At 40.8% G+C, this 16,443-nt stretch overlaps 1 protein-coding gene across 4 annotated transcripts in view; it reads right to left on the bottom strand.

Annotated features, from left to right (window-relative positions):
* The window catches only part of LOC139449358 (nucleolar and coiled-body phosphoprotein 1-like), a 104,330-nt gene that overhangs the window by 84,912 nt on the left and 2,975 nt on the right, over nt 1–16,443 (bottom strand). Inside the window, exon 2 of one of the 4 annotated variants that reach the window (XM_071230691.1) lies at nt 14,227–14,303. The exons of 1 other annotated variant lie outside the window; for it this stretch is intronic. The gene's annotated coding sequence lies outside the window, so the exon portion shown is untranslated. Of the gene's footprint in view, nt 1–3,509; nt 3,625–14,226; nt 14,304–16,443 lie in introns of those variants that run through there. 2 more of the 4 variants (XM_071230694.1, XM_071230693.1) reach the window with 2 other exon arrangements.

The following is a 16,443-nucleotide window of genomic DNA, read 5'->3' as shown; positions in this document are numbered from 1 at the left end:
TTATATACTGAAAATCAGTGTCGAACTGCGACGTAACTAAGGCATTTTATAAGTTTTGGCAATTTTGCGAGGGCACTAGGCCTAGCCAAGCGGGATCAGTAGCCATATCTGTGCTTGTAGACCATTGCGGCTTGAAACCTTTTCCACAAATAAAAATAGTTGGATTTAGGCGAAATATGTATGAATTGTTACCTTGTTTTGTTTTGGCGCTGTACATCTGACTGAACTTCTTAACGTTATGACAGAACAGGCCGACTGTCAACAACATCTGAACGTGGCCATGATGTCTCATAGACTAGGGTTAGAGTAGCTTCCCTTTGACAAAGGGCATTTACTCTAGCCGACAGACCGATGGATTGTCGCGAAAGGCAAGTAAAAACAATTGTTGTTTTGCGTATATGTTGCTTCGCCACTGTATAAGAAACAGATTTCAGTTGGAACTATATTGGCTACTGTCACTGTCCGACTGACACATCACCTACCCTGTGACGTAATAAATATTAATGCACACATTCCAGGAAAACTCGCAATGTTTAGGTAATGTTTGTGAGTGAGGGGAAGCGAATTTCAAGCACAAAATTGAAGAATTACATTATATAATAAAGAGGTTATCACGCTTGTGTGTTTAGGGATGGTAAATATCCTGTATTAGGAATAAACACTCTGTATTTATTCCTAATGCAGGATATTTACCATCCCCAACACATTCGTGTGATAACCTCTATATATGTATAGAGGCACATGTGAACGGGGTATAAGATAATGTTATCAAAAATCATCAATTTCTATGATGTATCACACTGCTTAACAAATGTTTAACCAACTCTCCATGTCCCTTGTATGGTGATATAGGACATATATACTCCCGTCTTCTACATGCAGCTGCCCGAGACGTTCCCTGTATTCAAGCGCACCACACAGCAAATCTAAAGCAGGATATCTTTGTCCTGGCCATAACCACATTCAGCTGGTTTGTATTGTAGTAGTGCAGTTACACCAGACACTAACGGTCTAAATATGTTACCATATTGTCAGTGATCTTAAAACTTGTTTCACTGGTCTGACAGTTTCGTGTAGTGTGTGCAGTGTTTCTGTGGAGCATATGTAACACAATGTTTCTGTGGTGCATATGTAACACAATGTGTCTGTAATGCATATGTAACACAATATGACTGTAATGCATATGTAACACAATGTGTCTGTGATGCATATGTAACACAATGTGTCTGTGATGCATATGTAACACAATGTGTCTGTGATGCATATGTAACATAATGTGTCTGTGGAGCATATGTAACACAATGTGACTGTGGTGCATATGTAACATAATGTGTCTGTGATGCATATGTAACATAATGTGTCTGTGGAGCATATGTAACACAATGTGACTGTGGTGCATATGTAACACAATGTGTCTGTGATGCATAAGTAACATAATGTGCCTGTGGAGCATATGTAACACAATGTGACTGTGGTGCATATGTAACACAATGTGTCTGTGGTGCATATGTAACACAATGTGTCTGTGATACATATGTAACACAATGTGTCTGTGATGCATATGTAACACAATGTGTCTGTGGTGCATATGTAACACAATGTGTCTGTGGTGCATATGTAACACAATGTGTCTGTTGTGCATATGTCACATGATGGAAGATTGCAGTTGTCTGAATAAAAAAGTTACCTTTTTAGCTTGTTTTATCTGAAAACCAATTTTAAGAAAGTATCACACTGCTGCATAATGCATGTCTAGACTTGCTGTTATTAAAAATATATAAGCTGAAAAAGGCCGTGGAGAAACAGATTGGTTTGTTGCTAATCATGTCTTATTATTATCTGGATAGACGACCGGTGACAAGCGTTGCAACAGCAAGGTCAACACTACAGAGGATGGGACTTGTTTAGGAAAGAAAATGTACTTGATACCTGAATAGCCAGGTGTGTTACAGGATTGGTTCTGTCGGTGGCACCTGTACCCTCTTGTCTGGCCATGTACGTACTTACTGGGGTGGAAACCATGCATGCAAGATGATACATTCCTAAAAACCCTGTCAAGCAATTTGCATCCATAAAGTTTTTCTGCACTCTTGGGGGATATCATGAAAAATATTGACACTAAAATCCAATATGATATTTACCACATGACAGACACCTCAAAACACTTGGCAGGTTGCGTTAGGGATTGGTCAGTACTTCCCACAATCGTACTGATACTGTGAATCTTCACTTGTTCACACCTTGTTGCTATGGTAACTCAGTAAGCCGAAATTCATAAAACCTTTTATTACTTGCCCGTGAAGAGATCACCTGTTTAATAAACATACAGCTGTATTACACATTGTGTAATGCGTAGTAATGCCAAAACGTGTGCTTATGTACTCTCGGAACAAGTTTCACGAACAAATATTGAAAGCTCATCAGACATGTCAGATACCAGAAGTATTCACTCGTTTCATAAAATTAGTACACTGGAGCTCGTTTAGTATTCTATATTTGACTTTATGATTCCTGTTTTCATGGCACGATTGCCAAGTACTTACTTTGCACAAAACGATCTTAGCACTAAAGTTGATCATAACACCCCACCTCAACAGTCCTACAGCTGTACGTTGTAGTGCAGAGATCCACAAACTGATCTTAGCGCTACAGACGATCCTGATGTCTCTACTTTAACAGCTGTACGGACCTCAGAGATCGACAAACTGATCTTAGCGCTACAGACGATCCTGATGTCTCTACTTTAACAGCTCTACGGACCTCAGAGACTGACAAACTGATCTTAGCGCTACAGAGGACCCTGATGTCTCTACTTTAACAGCTGTACGGACCTCAGAGACAACCACATCACATTCAGGAGGGGCTGGATTCTGTATCAAGATTAGATATTTTTTCAGCTACAAAACCAGATCCTTTTTCATATAAAACTATGAGCCTGAAATTTTTAAAGAAAAAACACCTGCAACAATGTAATTTTTGTGGCAGGCATTTTCTTTTTTTCAAACAGTCTGAACCATAATTATTTTTTCCTAGAAGTTTGGAATCACAATAACCAAAGTTTTAGGTCGACTTTGTACAACAGGGCCTGACCCAACGACTGTCCCCAAGCCACCTTGTTTCCGTTCACATGACTGTACAAATTTACCTCTATCATTTCATATGTGGAGAGTTCCCATAACAAACATAGTCATATTTGCCGTGTGGCCTATGTCTACCACACATATGTTATCATGAATAAATACAGGACTGTGCTACAGTTACTGCTGTATCCACCAGGCACTGGTGTACATACATACATACACACAAACATGCCACTGAATACCATCTCCACCATCCCAGCAAAGAGCAACAATGTTTTAGCCGTCTTTAGTAACATTGTTCTACTAATGACAGCTATACTTTATCAAATAACATCACAAAGAGAAATAGTTTCTCTTATTTCATAACTACACAGTGTTACTATACAAAGATTGGAAAATAAACAAAACAATCAGCAAAGATTAGTGTACCTGTATTGGAGGAGGTATGAGAATTACCTGCTCGTTATCAGAAGTCAAGGCAACGGAACAGTCGACAAAACTAAACCTTTGTGTACCCATAATCCATCTGCCATGCTTTATATCGGAAATGTACCAATTTTAAAACGTGCAACCGAATAAGACTGCTCGAGGCAAGCCTAAATTTCTCTTGAATCAATTTGTTCAGGAAGGTAAACACAATTGTAAGAGTTGAGTTTTTTTTCCCCTGTTGGCCCGGTACAGGTTTGTTGACAAGCGTGGCCCACCAGTGACCGAGATCCAAGACAAGAGTGCAATTCCCATACACAAGCACTCCATGGGTGAATAATGCTCCATACCACCATCATCAACAATACAGCCATATCACTATCATCAACAATACAGCCGCATCACCATCATCAACAATACAGCCATACCACCATCATCAACAATACAGCCATACCACCATCATCAACAATACACCCGTATCACCATCATCAACAATTTACAGCTGTATCACCATCATCAACAATATACAGCCATATCACCATCATCAACAATACAGCCATATCATTATCAACAATATACAGCCGTATCACCATCATCAACAATACAGCCGTATCACCATCCTCAACAATACAGCCATATCACCATCATCAACAATACAGCCATATCATCATCATCAAAACAATACAGCCATACCACCATCATCAACCATACAGCCATATCATCATCATCAACAATACAGCTATATCACCATCATCAACAATATACAGCCATATCACCATCATCAACAATACAGCCATATCACCATCATCAACAATATACAGCCATATCACCATCATCAACAATACAGCCATATCACCATCATCAACAATACAGCCATATCACCATCATCAACAATACAGCCATATCATCATCATCCAAACAATACAGCCATACCACCATCATCAACCATACAGCCATATCACCATTATCAACAATACAGCCATATCACCATCATCAACAATACAGCCATATCACCATAATCAACAATAAACAGCCATATCACCATCCTCAACAATACAGCCATATCACCATCATCAACAATACAGCCATATCATCATCATCCAAACAATACAGCCATACCACCATCATCAACCATACAGCCATATCATCATCATCAAAAATATACAGCCATATCACCATCATCAACCGTACAGCCATATCACCATCATCAACAATACAGCCATATCACCATCATCAACAATACAGCCATACCACCATCATCAACAATACAGCTGTATCACCATCATCAACAATACAGCCATATCATCATCATTAACAATATACAGCCGTCTCATCATCATCAACAATACAGCCGTATCACCATCATCAACAATTTATAGCTGTATCACCATCATCAACAATATACAGCCATATCACCATCATCAACAATACAGCCATAGCACCATCATCAACAATACAGCTGTATCACCATCATCAACAATACAGCCATACCACCATCATCAACAATACAGCCATACCACCATCATCAACAATACAGCCATATCACCATCATCAACAATACAGCCATACCACCATCATCAACAATACAGCCATACCACCATCATCAACAATACAGCCATACCACCATCATCAACAATACAGCCGCATCACCATCATCATCATCATCAACAATACAGCCATATCATCATCATCAACAATGCAGCCGTATCATCATCATCAACAATACAGCCATATCACCATCATCATCATCATCAACAATACAGCTGTATCACCATCATCAACAATACAGCCGTATCATCATCATCAACAATACAGCTGTATCACCATCATCAACAATACAGCCGTATCATCATCCTCATCATCAACAATACAGCCGTATCATCATCATCAACAATACAGCCATATCACCATCATCAACAATACAGCTGTATCACCATCATCATCATCATCAACAATACAGCTGTATCACCATCATCAACAATACAGCTGTATCACCATCATCAACAATACAGCCATATCACCATCATCATCATCAACAATACAGCCGTATCATCATCATCATCAACAATACAGCCATATCACCATCATCATCAACAATACAGCTGTATCACCATCATCAACAATACAGCCATATCACCATCATCATCATCAACAATACAGCTGTATCACCATCATCAACAATACAGCCGTATCATCATCATCATCATCATCATCATCATCATCAACAATACAGCTGTATCATCATCAACAATACAGCCGTATCATCATCATCATCATCATCATCATCATCAATACAGCTGTATCATCATCATCAACAATACAGCCGTATCATCATCATCAACATCATCATCAACAATACAGCCGTATCATCATCATCAACGATACAGCCGTATCATCATCATCATCATCATCATCAACAATACAGCCGTATCATCATCATCAACAATACAGCTGTATCACCATCATCAACAATACAGCCATATCACCATCATCATCATCAACAATACAGCCGTATCATCATCATCAACAATACAGCCATATCACCATCATCATCAACAATACAGCTGTATCACCATCATCAACAATACAGCCATATCACCATCATCATCATCAACAATACAGCTGTATCACCATCATCAACAATACAGCTGTATCATCATCATCAACAATACAGCCATATCACCATCATCATCATCAACAATACAGCTGTATCACCATCATCAACAATACAGCTGTATCATCATCATCCAAACAATACAGCCATACCACCATCATCAACCATACAGCCATATCATCATCATCAAAAATATACAGCCATATCACCATCATCAACAATACAGCCATATCATCATCATCCAAACAATACAGCCATACCACCATCATCAACAATACAGTCATATCACAATCATCAACAATAAACAGTCATATCACCATCATAAACAATAAACAGCCATATCAGCATCATCGACAATACAGCCATACCACCATCATCAACAATACAGCCATTTCACCATGATCACCATCATCAACAATATCAGCCATATTACCATCATCGACAATACAGCCATATCACCACCATCAACAATATACAGCCATATCACCATCATCAACAATATACAGCCGCTTCACGATCATCAACAATACAGCCATATCACCAATGCCTGCAAATAATCAAGTCTGGACACAAGAACCGTTGGTTGATAGCATGAACAACAATTGACACCCTTGGACCACGATGACACACAATCAGTCACACATTGAGACCAGCACCCAGTCCTCACTGTAGGAACCTCCCGAGACAAGCATGTGTGTAGCAGGGCCATCCTACCTTGTCAGCTGGCATTAATTTTAGTCATGTGGCCATGGTGTCTGATCTGGGATCAGAAGGTCCGTGGTTCAAATGCCATAAGTTGCGTCACGTGTATCACTCTGAAATTTGATGGCCATTACATGTGGTACTGGAAATCTATTCTACCCTGGAATTTCCATAGCTTTATTTCAAGAGATATATTTTCTTCACCTCTCAATTTAAAGAAGGAATAGAATTGATCTGAGCAATTTTGAACCATGACAGTTGTGAACAGTGTTTAGGTGCACATGTACCCATCACAAGTTCTTATTTTAATATTTTCAATCAAACTGTATGACATCATGACCTTCCACTGTTCCAGGCAGTGACTGATAACCTGCCCCCAGTGCAGGGGATTGCTTCACTGTGAAAGTCTGGGCTGAGATGACAGGTGCCCCTGACCAACAGGTGCCCCCTGACCAACAGGTGTCCTGGTCAACCTCCTGCTGTAGGCACTGACCTCACAGCATGTGCTCACAGATTAACGGCAGGTTTTGACTGTCTGATTATATATTTGACAAGTCAAAACAAATTATGTCTGCATGTGTGCGTTGAGGGTTCCATCAATCATAAATGACTAGGAAATCAATATAAATAGGTTGAAAATTGTTGAGGCAGTTTTCCTCGGGTGCTTGTGGTCCACAGGCTCTAGGTCGTCTGGTGTTGACATCACATGGTTAACTAGAGTGAGTGAGTGAGTGAGTGAGTGAGTGAGTGAGTGAGTGGGTTGGTTGGTTGGTTGGTGAGTGAGTTGGTTTGCAACAATGTAACGAGTGTATGCCATTACCACTATACAACCACCTCCAAACTATAAGAGTTCTAAGTCATTGTCATCGGGTAGCCTAGTGGTTAAAGCGTTAGCTCGTCATGCCGAAGACCCGGGTTCGATCCCCAACATGGGTACAATGTGTGAAGCCCATTTCTGGTGTCCCCTGCCGTGATATTGCTGGAATATTGCTAAAAACGGCATAAAACCATACTCACTCACTCACTCATGGTGTGTTACATCAAGTTTCACACAGATTATAATCCTTGGTCTGGCAGCACCATAACTGTGCTCAACTCGTCAGCCTGTGTCCATCTTAGCCTCTATAGTAAGTAACCATGGTAACCAACCACAATGCTTGAGACTGAGACTATCACAAGAACTCTCACTCACTTAACCTCTATAGTAACCAACCACAATGCATGTAACATGACTGAGACTATCACAAGCACTCTCACTCACTCACTCACTCACTCACTGTGGAATATTCTTGCATACTTGGAGACCGCTTGGAGACCGCTGAGAGAAGCGAAAGATTACACGCTGGCCAAGTAACAAAAATGGCGCTTTGCGAAACGAATAGTCTCGATCGAGTTAAATGAGAGATTTACAGTTTATAATGAAACATTTTCAAGTGAAGAATAAACAGCTAGAAGTGATATTAACTCCACAAATTGCCATCCGTCATTATTTTGCCTTGTCAATGTTGAACTAACGTAAAAAGAACGTCAACAATTGTGTACGGACTAGTCACTTACGACAAAGGGAAACAATTAAAGGGGAAGTAACTCTTGCACGACAATAGTTCCGTGAAAGTGTTATGTCCACTGCAATGAAAATATCACTTTTCTCAAGTTCAGAAAGTCAGTCTTTCAAACTGGAGTATATAATAAAACAGGATATGTCAGCCTCCCTGTTTTCACGCAACAAATATCAGGTTAACAACAGCCACAATACTTGCAGCCATTTGTGAAACTGCATAAAACTGATGTTCCGTTTGCCTCATGAAGCAAACTCATTTGTCGAACATTGTAATTTTATAGAATGTGTCAACATTTTCAACACTTTTCATCATATCATTATAATACCTCAAAGGTGAAATGGTGATAAATGTCTGGAAGAATGCATGAAAAACATGATCTAACTGATGTCAAAGGAAATGGTAGTATGAAAAGATGTTTCAAACTCTGCTTCAGTCCCAGGTAAACAGACAGGTAACAGGGGACCATTTGTTAACGACTTGTACGTAGGAAGGGAGTGACCACTGCTCACTACACAACTGTGTCAGCACAAGACCTGGCTGACAGACCTGGGTAACAGGCTCTCCCCTAGCGTTATCAGTGATAGTGCTGCATGGATGACCAACCACATGTTGACCTGAGCTCCCCACCCCTCCCCCAACAAACACATCAGCCTAGGGGTAGATCAAGACCCCATTACCTGTGCCAGGCTGGCACAAGTTGACTGAGAGTTTGTGCCCCTAGGAACTAGGACTGGGACGGGTAACTAAGGTACTCGGGTTGGGTTGGTACTGAGTAGGACCCGGGTACAAAAGGAGTAGGACCCGGGTACCACAAGACTCCCCGGACCCATGGTTAGTCACGTGATATATTGTTTAATGACAAAATATCTAGAAATCCATGGTTACAGTACAAGTCACTAATGTTCGCCTTTCTTTCTGACACAGTATGCATTCCTTCTGACTTTCATATGTTTGAATAAAGATAAAGCTACAGTCACCTTCAGTGTGTGCATGACCAGATTGTTTTTCACGTGTAGATCTAAATACATTTTGCCATGGTAAAGGTCAAACTATTCCCAATCGTAAATTTTGTACACATCTCTTGAGCCCAAGGTAGAGTAGGGCAATAGGGGGATGGGTATCCGGGTAGTAAATTTGGAGTCGTCCCAACCCTAAAATCTTTACAAAGAAACTGAATGAGTGAATGTTGATTAGCACCCCAGTAAGTAACATCTCAGCAATGTCTCAGCTATATCACAGCTGTATTCCAGCTATATCACAGCTGTATTCCAGCTGTATGACAGCTATATCACAGCTATATTCCAGCTTTATCACAGCGCTGTAAATAATGACGGACTGAAAGCATGAGCCACGATCCTCAGTACCATGGTGCACTGACCACCCAGTACCCTCTACAGTACCCATTGACAACAGTACCCTCTACAGTACCCATGTACGACAGTACCCTCTACAGTACCCATTGACGACAGTACCCTCTACAGTACCCATGTACGACAGTACCCTCTACAGTACCCATTGACGACAGTACTCTCTACAGTACCCATGTACGACAGTACCCTCTACAGTACCCATTGACGACAGTACCCTCTACAGTACCCATGTACGACAGTACCCTCTACAGTACCCATTGACGACAGTACCCTCTACAGTACCCATTGATGACAGTACCCTCTACAGTACCCATGTACGACAGTACCCTCTACAGTACCCATGTACGACAGTACCCTCTACAGTACCCATTGACGACAGTACCCTCTACAGTACCCATTGACGACAGTACCCTCTACAGTACCCATTGACGACAGTACCCTCTACAGTACCCATTGACGACAGTACCCTCTACAGTACCCATTGACGACAGTACCCTCTACAGTACCCATTGACGACAGTACCCTCTACAGTACCCATTGACGACAGTATCCTCTACAGTACCCAATGACGACAGTACCCTCTACAGAACCCATTGACGACAGTACCCTCTACAGAACCCATTGACGACAGTACCCTCTACAGTACCCATTGACGACAGTACCCTCTACAGTACCCATTGACGACAGTACCCTCTACAGTACCCATTGACGACAGTACCCTCTACAGTACCCATTGACGACAGTACCCTCTACAGTACCCATGTACGACAGTACCCTCTACAGTACCCATTGACGACAGTACCCTCTACAGTACCCATTGGCGAATGCTGCAACAATATTCCAGATATATTCAGGCAGCCTTTGAATAGCCAAGTCTGGACTTGCCACACCAGTGACAAAAGGCAAGAGCAACAATCAGTGCTGCTGATGACCCACCAAGCTGATGACCCACCAAGCCAATGACCCTTCAAGCTGATGACCCTTCAAGCTGATGACCCACCAAGTCGATGACCCACCAAGTCGATGACCCTTCAAGCTGATGATCCACCAAGCTGATGACCCTTCAAGCTGATGACCCACAAAGTCAATGATCCACCAGGCTGATGACCCTTCAAGCTGATGACCCTTCAAGCTGATGACCCACATAGTCGATGATCCACCAAGCTGATGACCCTTCAAGCTGATGACCCACCAAGTCGATGACCCACCAAGTTGATGACCCTTCAAGCTGATGACCCACCAAGCTGATGACCCTTCAAGCTGATGACCCACAAAGTCGATGATCCACCAAGCTGATGACCCTTCAAGCTGATGACCCTTCAAGCTGATGACCCACATAGTCGATGATCCACCAAGCTGATGACCCTTCAAGCTGATCACCCTTCAAGCTGATCACCCTTCAAGCTGATGTCCAACCAAGTCACTGAGCACCCAATCATTCTCAGTCAACTCCTATGACCAGCAATACAGGGGAGCCAGTCCACTCTGGAACCTCCACAAAGATGTTACATCTGGAATGGCTGCAAGAAGCACACATTCATGTGCTTGAGACAAATGGCATCAGGACATTTTCATAATCTGGTCAACTTTTGATATTCTCCAACAATACCAGATTTAAATAAGTGAGTGAGTGAGTACGGTTTTACACCGCTTTTAGCAATATTCCAGCAATATCACGGCGGAGGACACCAGAAATGGGCTTCACACATTGTACCCATGTCGGGAATCGAACCCGGGTCTTCGGCGTGACGAGCGAACGCTTTAACCACTAGGCTACCCGACCGCCCCAGATTTAAATCAACTCCTGTACACACCATGTACCTACATCCAGATGAAGCGAGAGCATCTCCCACCGTTGGACATTCAGTTGTACTTTTTTTCTGTTTTGCTCGTGTTTAGTTTCCTGTGTGTGACGCAGGGTGGAGGACACACAGCCTACAAGCCCCTCCCCCTCCTCCCACAGCCACACTGAATGGTATAAGCTCTCACGCTGAACTGATGATCAATAATTTAGTCTGTGTGCTGGCTTGAATCAAACTAGTTTGAAAAAGTCCAACACTGCTGTATTTACAGGCGGTAGCAGCCCATTGAGATTTGAAGTGAAAGTTTTGTTTCCCACTTGGTACTGGCTATTTCCAGCAGGTCTTTGGTATTGATTATGACAATACCTATGTGGCCTTCACATACACTGGGCTGGATGTCTGAGTCAAGAATTTCAAGGATATATTCTTGATAATGAATATTTACACATCAGATAAAAATTGCAGCTTGTGTAGAAAATTTTAAATGACAACATTTGAGAAGAAGAAGAAGAAGAAGAAGAAGAGCACCTTGAGATTTTTCTTTGAAGGTTTTATCTAAGTTCTCAAGTGATGGACAATATATAATGTCTGAATTATGTATGTTTGTAAGTTTTCAGTCATTATCCCCTGCCACGAAGTGGAAGGGAAATATAGGAATGGGTGCTGTCTGTCCATCACGTTTCATTTCCGGAGCAGAACTCAAAAACCATGAGACCATATATATATAACCATATATATCATGACGTACTGAGCTTTCACTGACATAACTGGTCTTTACAGCAATAACTGTAATTGACATATACTTTGATACATCATGATATAACTGAAACATGACTGTTCAATTTCATATCTACAAAATAAAGAAAGTCCTTAAAAGAATTTGATTAACTACATACCAACTTTACATCACATATTAATCATAACTCATGCTCAAGGAAGCATGTATTGTTCATGTATTTGATGGTGCAGAATAGTGATACAGTGATGAACACTTTAATCTGACTCATCTCGAGATAAACACCCGAACTAGAACACAAGCCACGCATGAACCTTCCATCAATGCCTCCCAGCCCGATATAGCCTTTATCCCCTAACAAACACCATGTTTATGTCATTCCCAAACAATGTAGCAAAGAAGAGGTAGATCGTCCTACGATGTTACTCTAGACCGTACTACCAGGGCTGGCCGTTGTATCACAGTACCTGGGTACAGGGTTTAATGTCCTTATTTATGGAGGAATGTAGACAGCACAGCATCCTTTTGTTGTGATGAGGTGGGTTCCTCCTATAGATTCAGGGAATGTACACAACTCCACACTAGGCAGATACGTGGTTAATACACTTGACAATATTTACCAGCAAATACCAACATACTAACTGACGGACATATACTCCTAATTGTAGACTATGTCCACAAGGACAAAATGTTACTATGTCCAAGTAAGTAGCAATCTCATTAAAATTACATCTTAGCTCTAGATTCTGCTCAACAAAGATCCGACGATATCCCATTTGGGGTCAACGGAGGGAATTCCGAAATTCACTTTAATGGGATAAACATTTGAAATGGAAGTGACTTCCCATAGCCGTGGGAAGACTGTCATACAATAATGGCCATCTGTTAGACATTCCAGAATTTTCTTTTGTTCAGTTTTCAAATATTAAATCGATATTATTTCAAAGCGTAGTCTGAAATGGAAGTCGCCAGTGTGAAACTAGTGCTGCAAAGCTAGAGAAAGCTGCTTTCTGATTGGCTAATGTCAACTTCTTGTTAATCATTTCATTGGATGGTCAAAGTTCGCAAAAGGTCGTTCTGACGATCTTTGAGAGCGATAAACTAAGATCTGATTTTAATGACACTAGAGTTTGGTAATAGCTGTAAATCTGTGTTCACAAATAACTACACTGAAATACACTGAAACTAATCATCTGAACATGCTCGAAGTACATGTTGTTGTTCGCTCATAAATACTCCTTAATAAATAGAGATTATTAGCTGAGCCTGTTTCTGTATTGTAAAAATGAAATATTAGGAATAAAATTTATATTATGTGTGCCAACAGTATACATAATACACATTTTGTTATTAATATTTTATCATATTATGATACAGAAACACACAAGGACAATAATCTCTTCATCAGATCATGTCATTCTCAAAAGAAGGAACATTTAAGACTTAATTTCACTCAATGAAGGAGCTTTAGAAATCGCGCACGAATACAATCTTAATGTGAATTGCCCTATTTATCAGATAGTGCTGAATGACTTGCTGTCATGTATCAGTCGCCATGTTTCGGCAACACACAGGGAAACCCATATGTAAACAGAGATGGACATTGGTCAATAGGTTTTTGGAAAGAATTTTGAAGGTATCGCATTGATACATGAAGTTTGACAGTAGTTCCTTGTTTGCATATTTATCGGATCATGATGATCATGATCAAGTTTGGTGTAATGGCATCGGTAACACAAGCCTTGATATGATCATTACATTATGGTAACCCTCTTCTTGGGGATAACATATAAAAACTTGAGAAAAGACATGAATCTCTAACCAAGACAAATATCAAAGTTCTCTTAACACACGTGACAAACTATTACCAACAATATGAATCAAATGTAAGACGTTATATGTTGGTTACAATACGTTGATATGTGAGAACATACCTATATTCCAATAGGATGTATCAGATCAACAACATCCATGGATTCATACAGAACTTCTTCCACTAACTGCAAACCATCTGAAAAGAACAGCATTGAATTCAATGCAGAACTGTGAAAAGAAGAGAAAGGTAATAAAGCCATTTCTCTCTCTATTGGTCTAGGGCTCAGTTGAACATAAGTCATATTTGTGAAACCAAAACTTAGCTGTAATTTTAATAACCGGATTTGGAGAATGTAATATTTCATTTCCAATTGGGGAAGTGTTCGATCTGTATATTTGCTTCTGAAGATGCCATGGTAAATCTCTGACATGTTCTTCTATTGCCTAGATTCCATAACTAATTTCCAATGACCAGACAAACACAGTATTTGTGTTCTTCAAACGGAGGATCTTCAAACATCTCCCGGTCCGTGTTTGGCCAGACCCAATCACCTGTTGTGTTGTGGGCTTCTACTCAGCGTTAACGGCGTCAAGAACGCTGCATACCTCACCTGGATTTACCTGTACAAGCAAGTTATAAGCACAGATATACGCTATTTCTGACACAAGGTAGCACCTTGTCCACCTTGCTGTTTCAGGTCACTGTAACCCTGCTAATTACACAGCCTACGTATTTGAATACTATATTCCCCGAAGTCCATACAGCTACGTTATCTCAGCCGATCATGCTGCGTCAGCACTTGTGCATAATGGCAGTGTTGCATGCCCTGGCAATACTTCCTGTGTGCGTAATGGTACTAATTAAAACATAAACGTCAGAGGAAATATAATGGGCACAGAAAAGAGAAACAGGTTTTAAAACAAAGCTTAACAGCTGCTTGTACCCCGGCAGGGTATGTGTGAGTTTTGCTCAAGTGAAATATTTTGCTATCCCAAAGAAGGTGTAATTCCCTTTCCCTTTCTTTGTTGTTTAATGCCACACTCAGCAATATTCCAGCTGTACGACGGTGGACTGTAAACAATCGAGTCTGGACCAGACATTCCAGTGATTGACATCATGAACATCGATCCACGCAATTTGGATACGATGACATCTATCAACCAAGTCAGCAAGCCTGACTACCCAGTACCGTTAGTCGCCTTTAACAACAAGCATAGTCGCCTTTTACGGCAAGAATGGGTTACTTCAGACCTATTCTACCCCGGATCTACAAGGGCCAGGTGTAATTCAGTAATAAACATCCTTATTCATTTCTACATGTCACTGATGAAGATGGCACTGTTTTGTGTGCCCATTTCCTCAAACTTGAATATGTTGATGCTGTGACATGTCATCCAAACCGTCATTGTAACACATGGGTCAACTGCTGCAACAACTGGCATTGCAGCTTTTCTCAAAGACTAGTTCCTGTCTGGACTTGAGCTGCATCACCTTTATAGAGCTACAAATGTGGCACATGAAGGTTTTCTTACATGCTCCTCACTGTATATTCTTCCTTAATTCCTTGGGAATGTTCTTTTGTTAATGACCTTTCTATCCACACAGGCCAGGTAATAAGTGCACAAGTTTGGAATGTTTTTCCCATATTAACCTCAGAATAGATAAATCTGATTAGACATCATTAAAGCCAACTTTGGAGTGAGGCTTTAAAAATGATTTATAAATTGAACATGATCAAAGTGCAGAGCTTGATGCAGCTTTAGCAGGAAATGTATAGTACAAAAGGCCAAATGTTGTGTCCAATTGTATCAGACAGCAAATTATCATCTGTCCAACCTAATGACCAGCGTTGTGTGTTGACACACCATATTAGCCAGTGTCAGACAAACCAGCGAACGAACGTGTGCCAGGTCACACCAAGCAGATTACAGATGAAGATGCACATTGAACAGGGTTAGTGCACCTCTTGACATGTGATAAATCCCTTAAACACCATATCAGCAGGTGCCTGCCTCTCTGCACCATCCACACAGCCTTTGTCCCATGTAGTTAGGATGTAGTACAATGTTCACAGGAACATGACTACTGTATAACAACTGGGAATCTTCATCTTACATGGAAATGGGATAGGATAGTGGACAGTTGTTGTACATTGTGTAACAGGTGGCAAGTCCATATCTTGTCACATCTACCCACACACCAACACATGGTTATGGTGTCACCTGGAAATAGGTCAAGTGCTTTTTTCTATTTGAATATTTTATATACTACTCAAATAAGTTAAAGAACACCTGATTCTTTCATATTACTATAGTCAATCTATCATGCCATATTA

This window comes from Haliotis cracherodii, unplaced genomic scaffold (genome assembly GCF_022045235.1).
Source record: "Haliotis cracherodii isolate W230 unplaced genomic scaffold, xgHalCrac1.p SCAF_8, whole genome shotgun sequence".
Taxonomy (NCBI): Eukaryota; Metazoa; Mollusca; class Gastropoda; order Lepetellida; family Haliotidae; genus Haliotis; species Haliotis cracherodii.
This window is presented reverse-complemented; position numbering and strand designations above follow the sequence as displayed.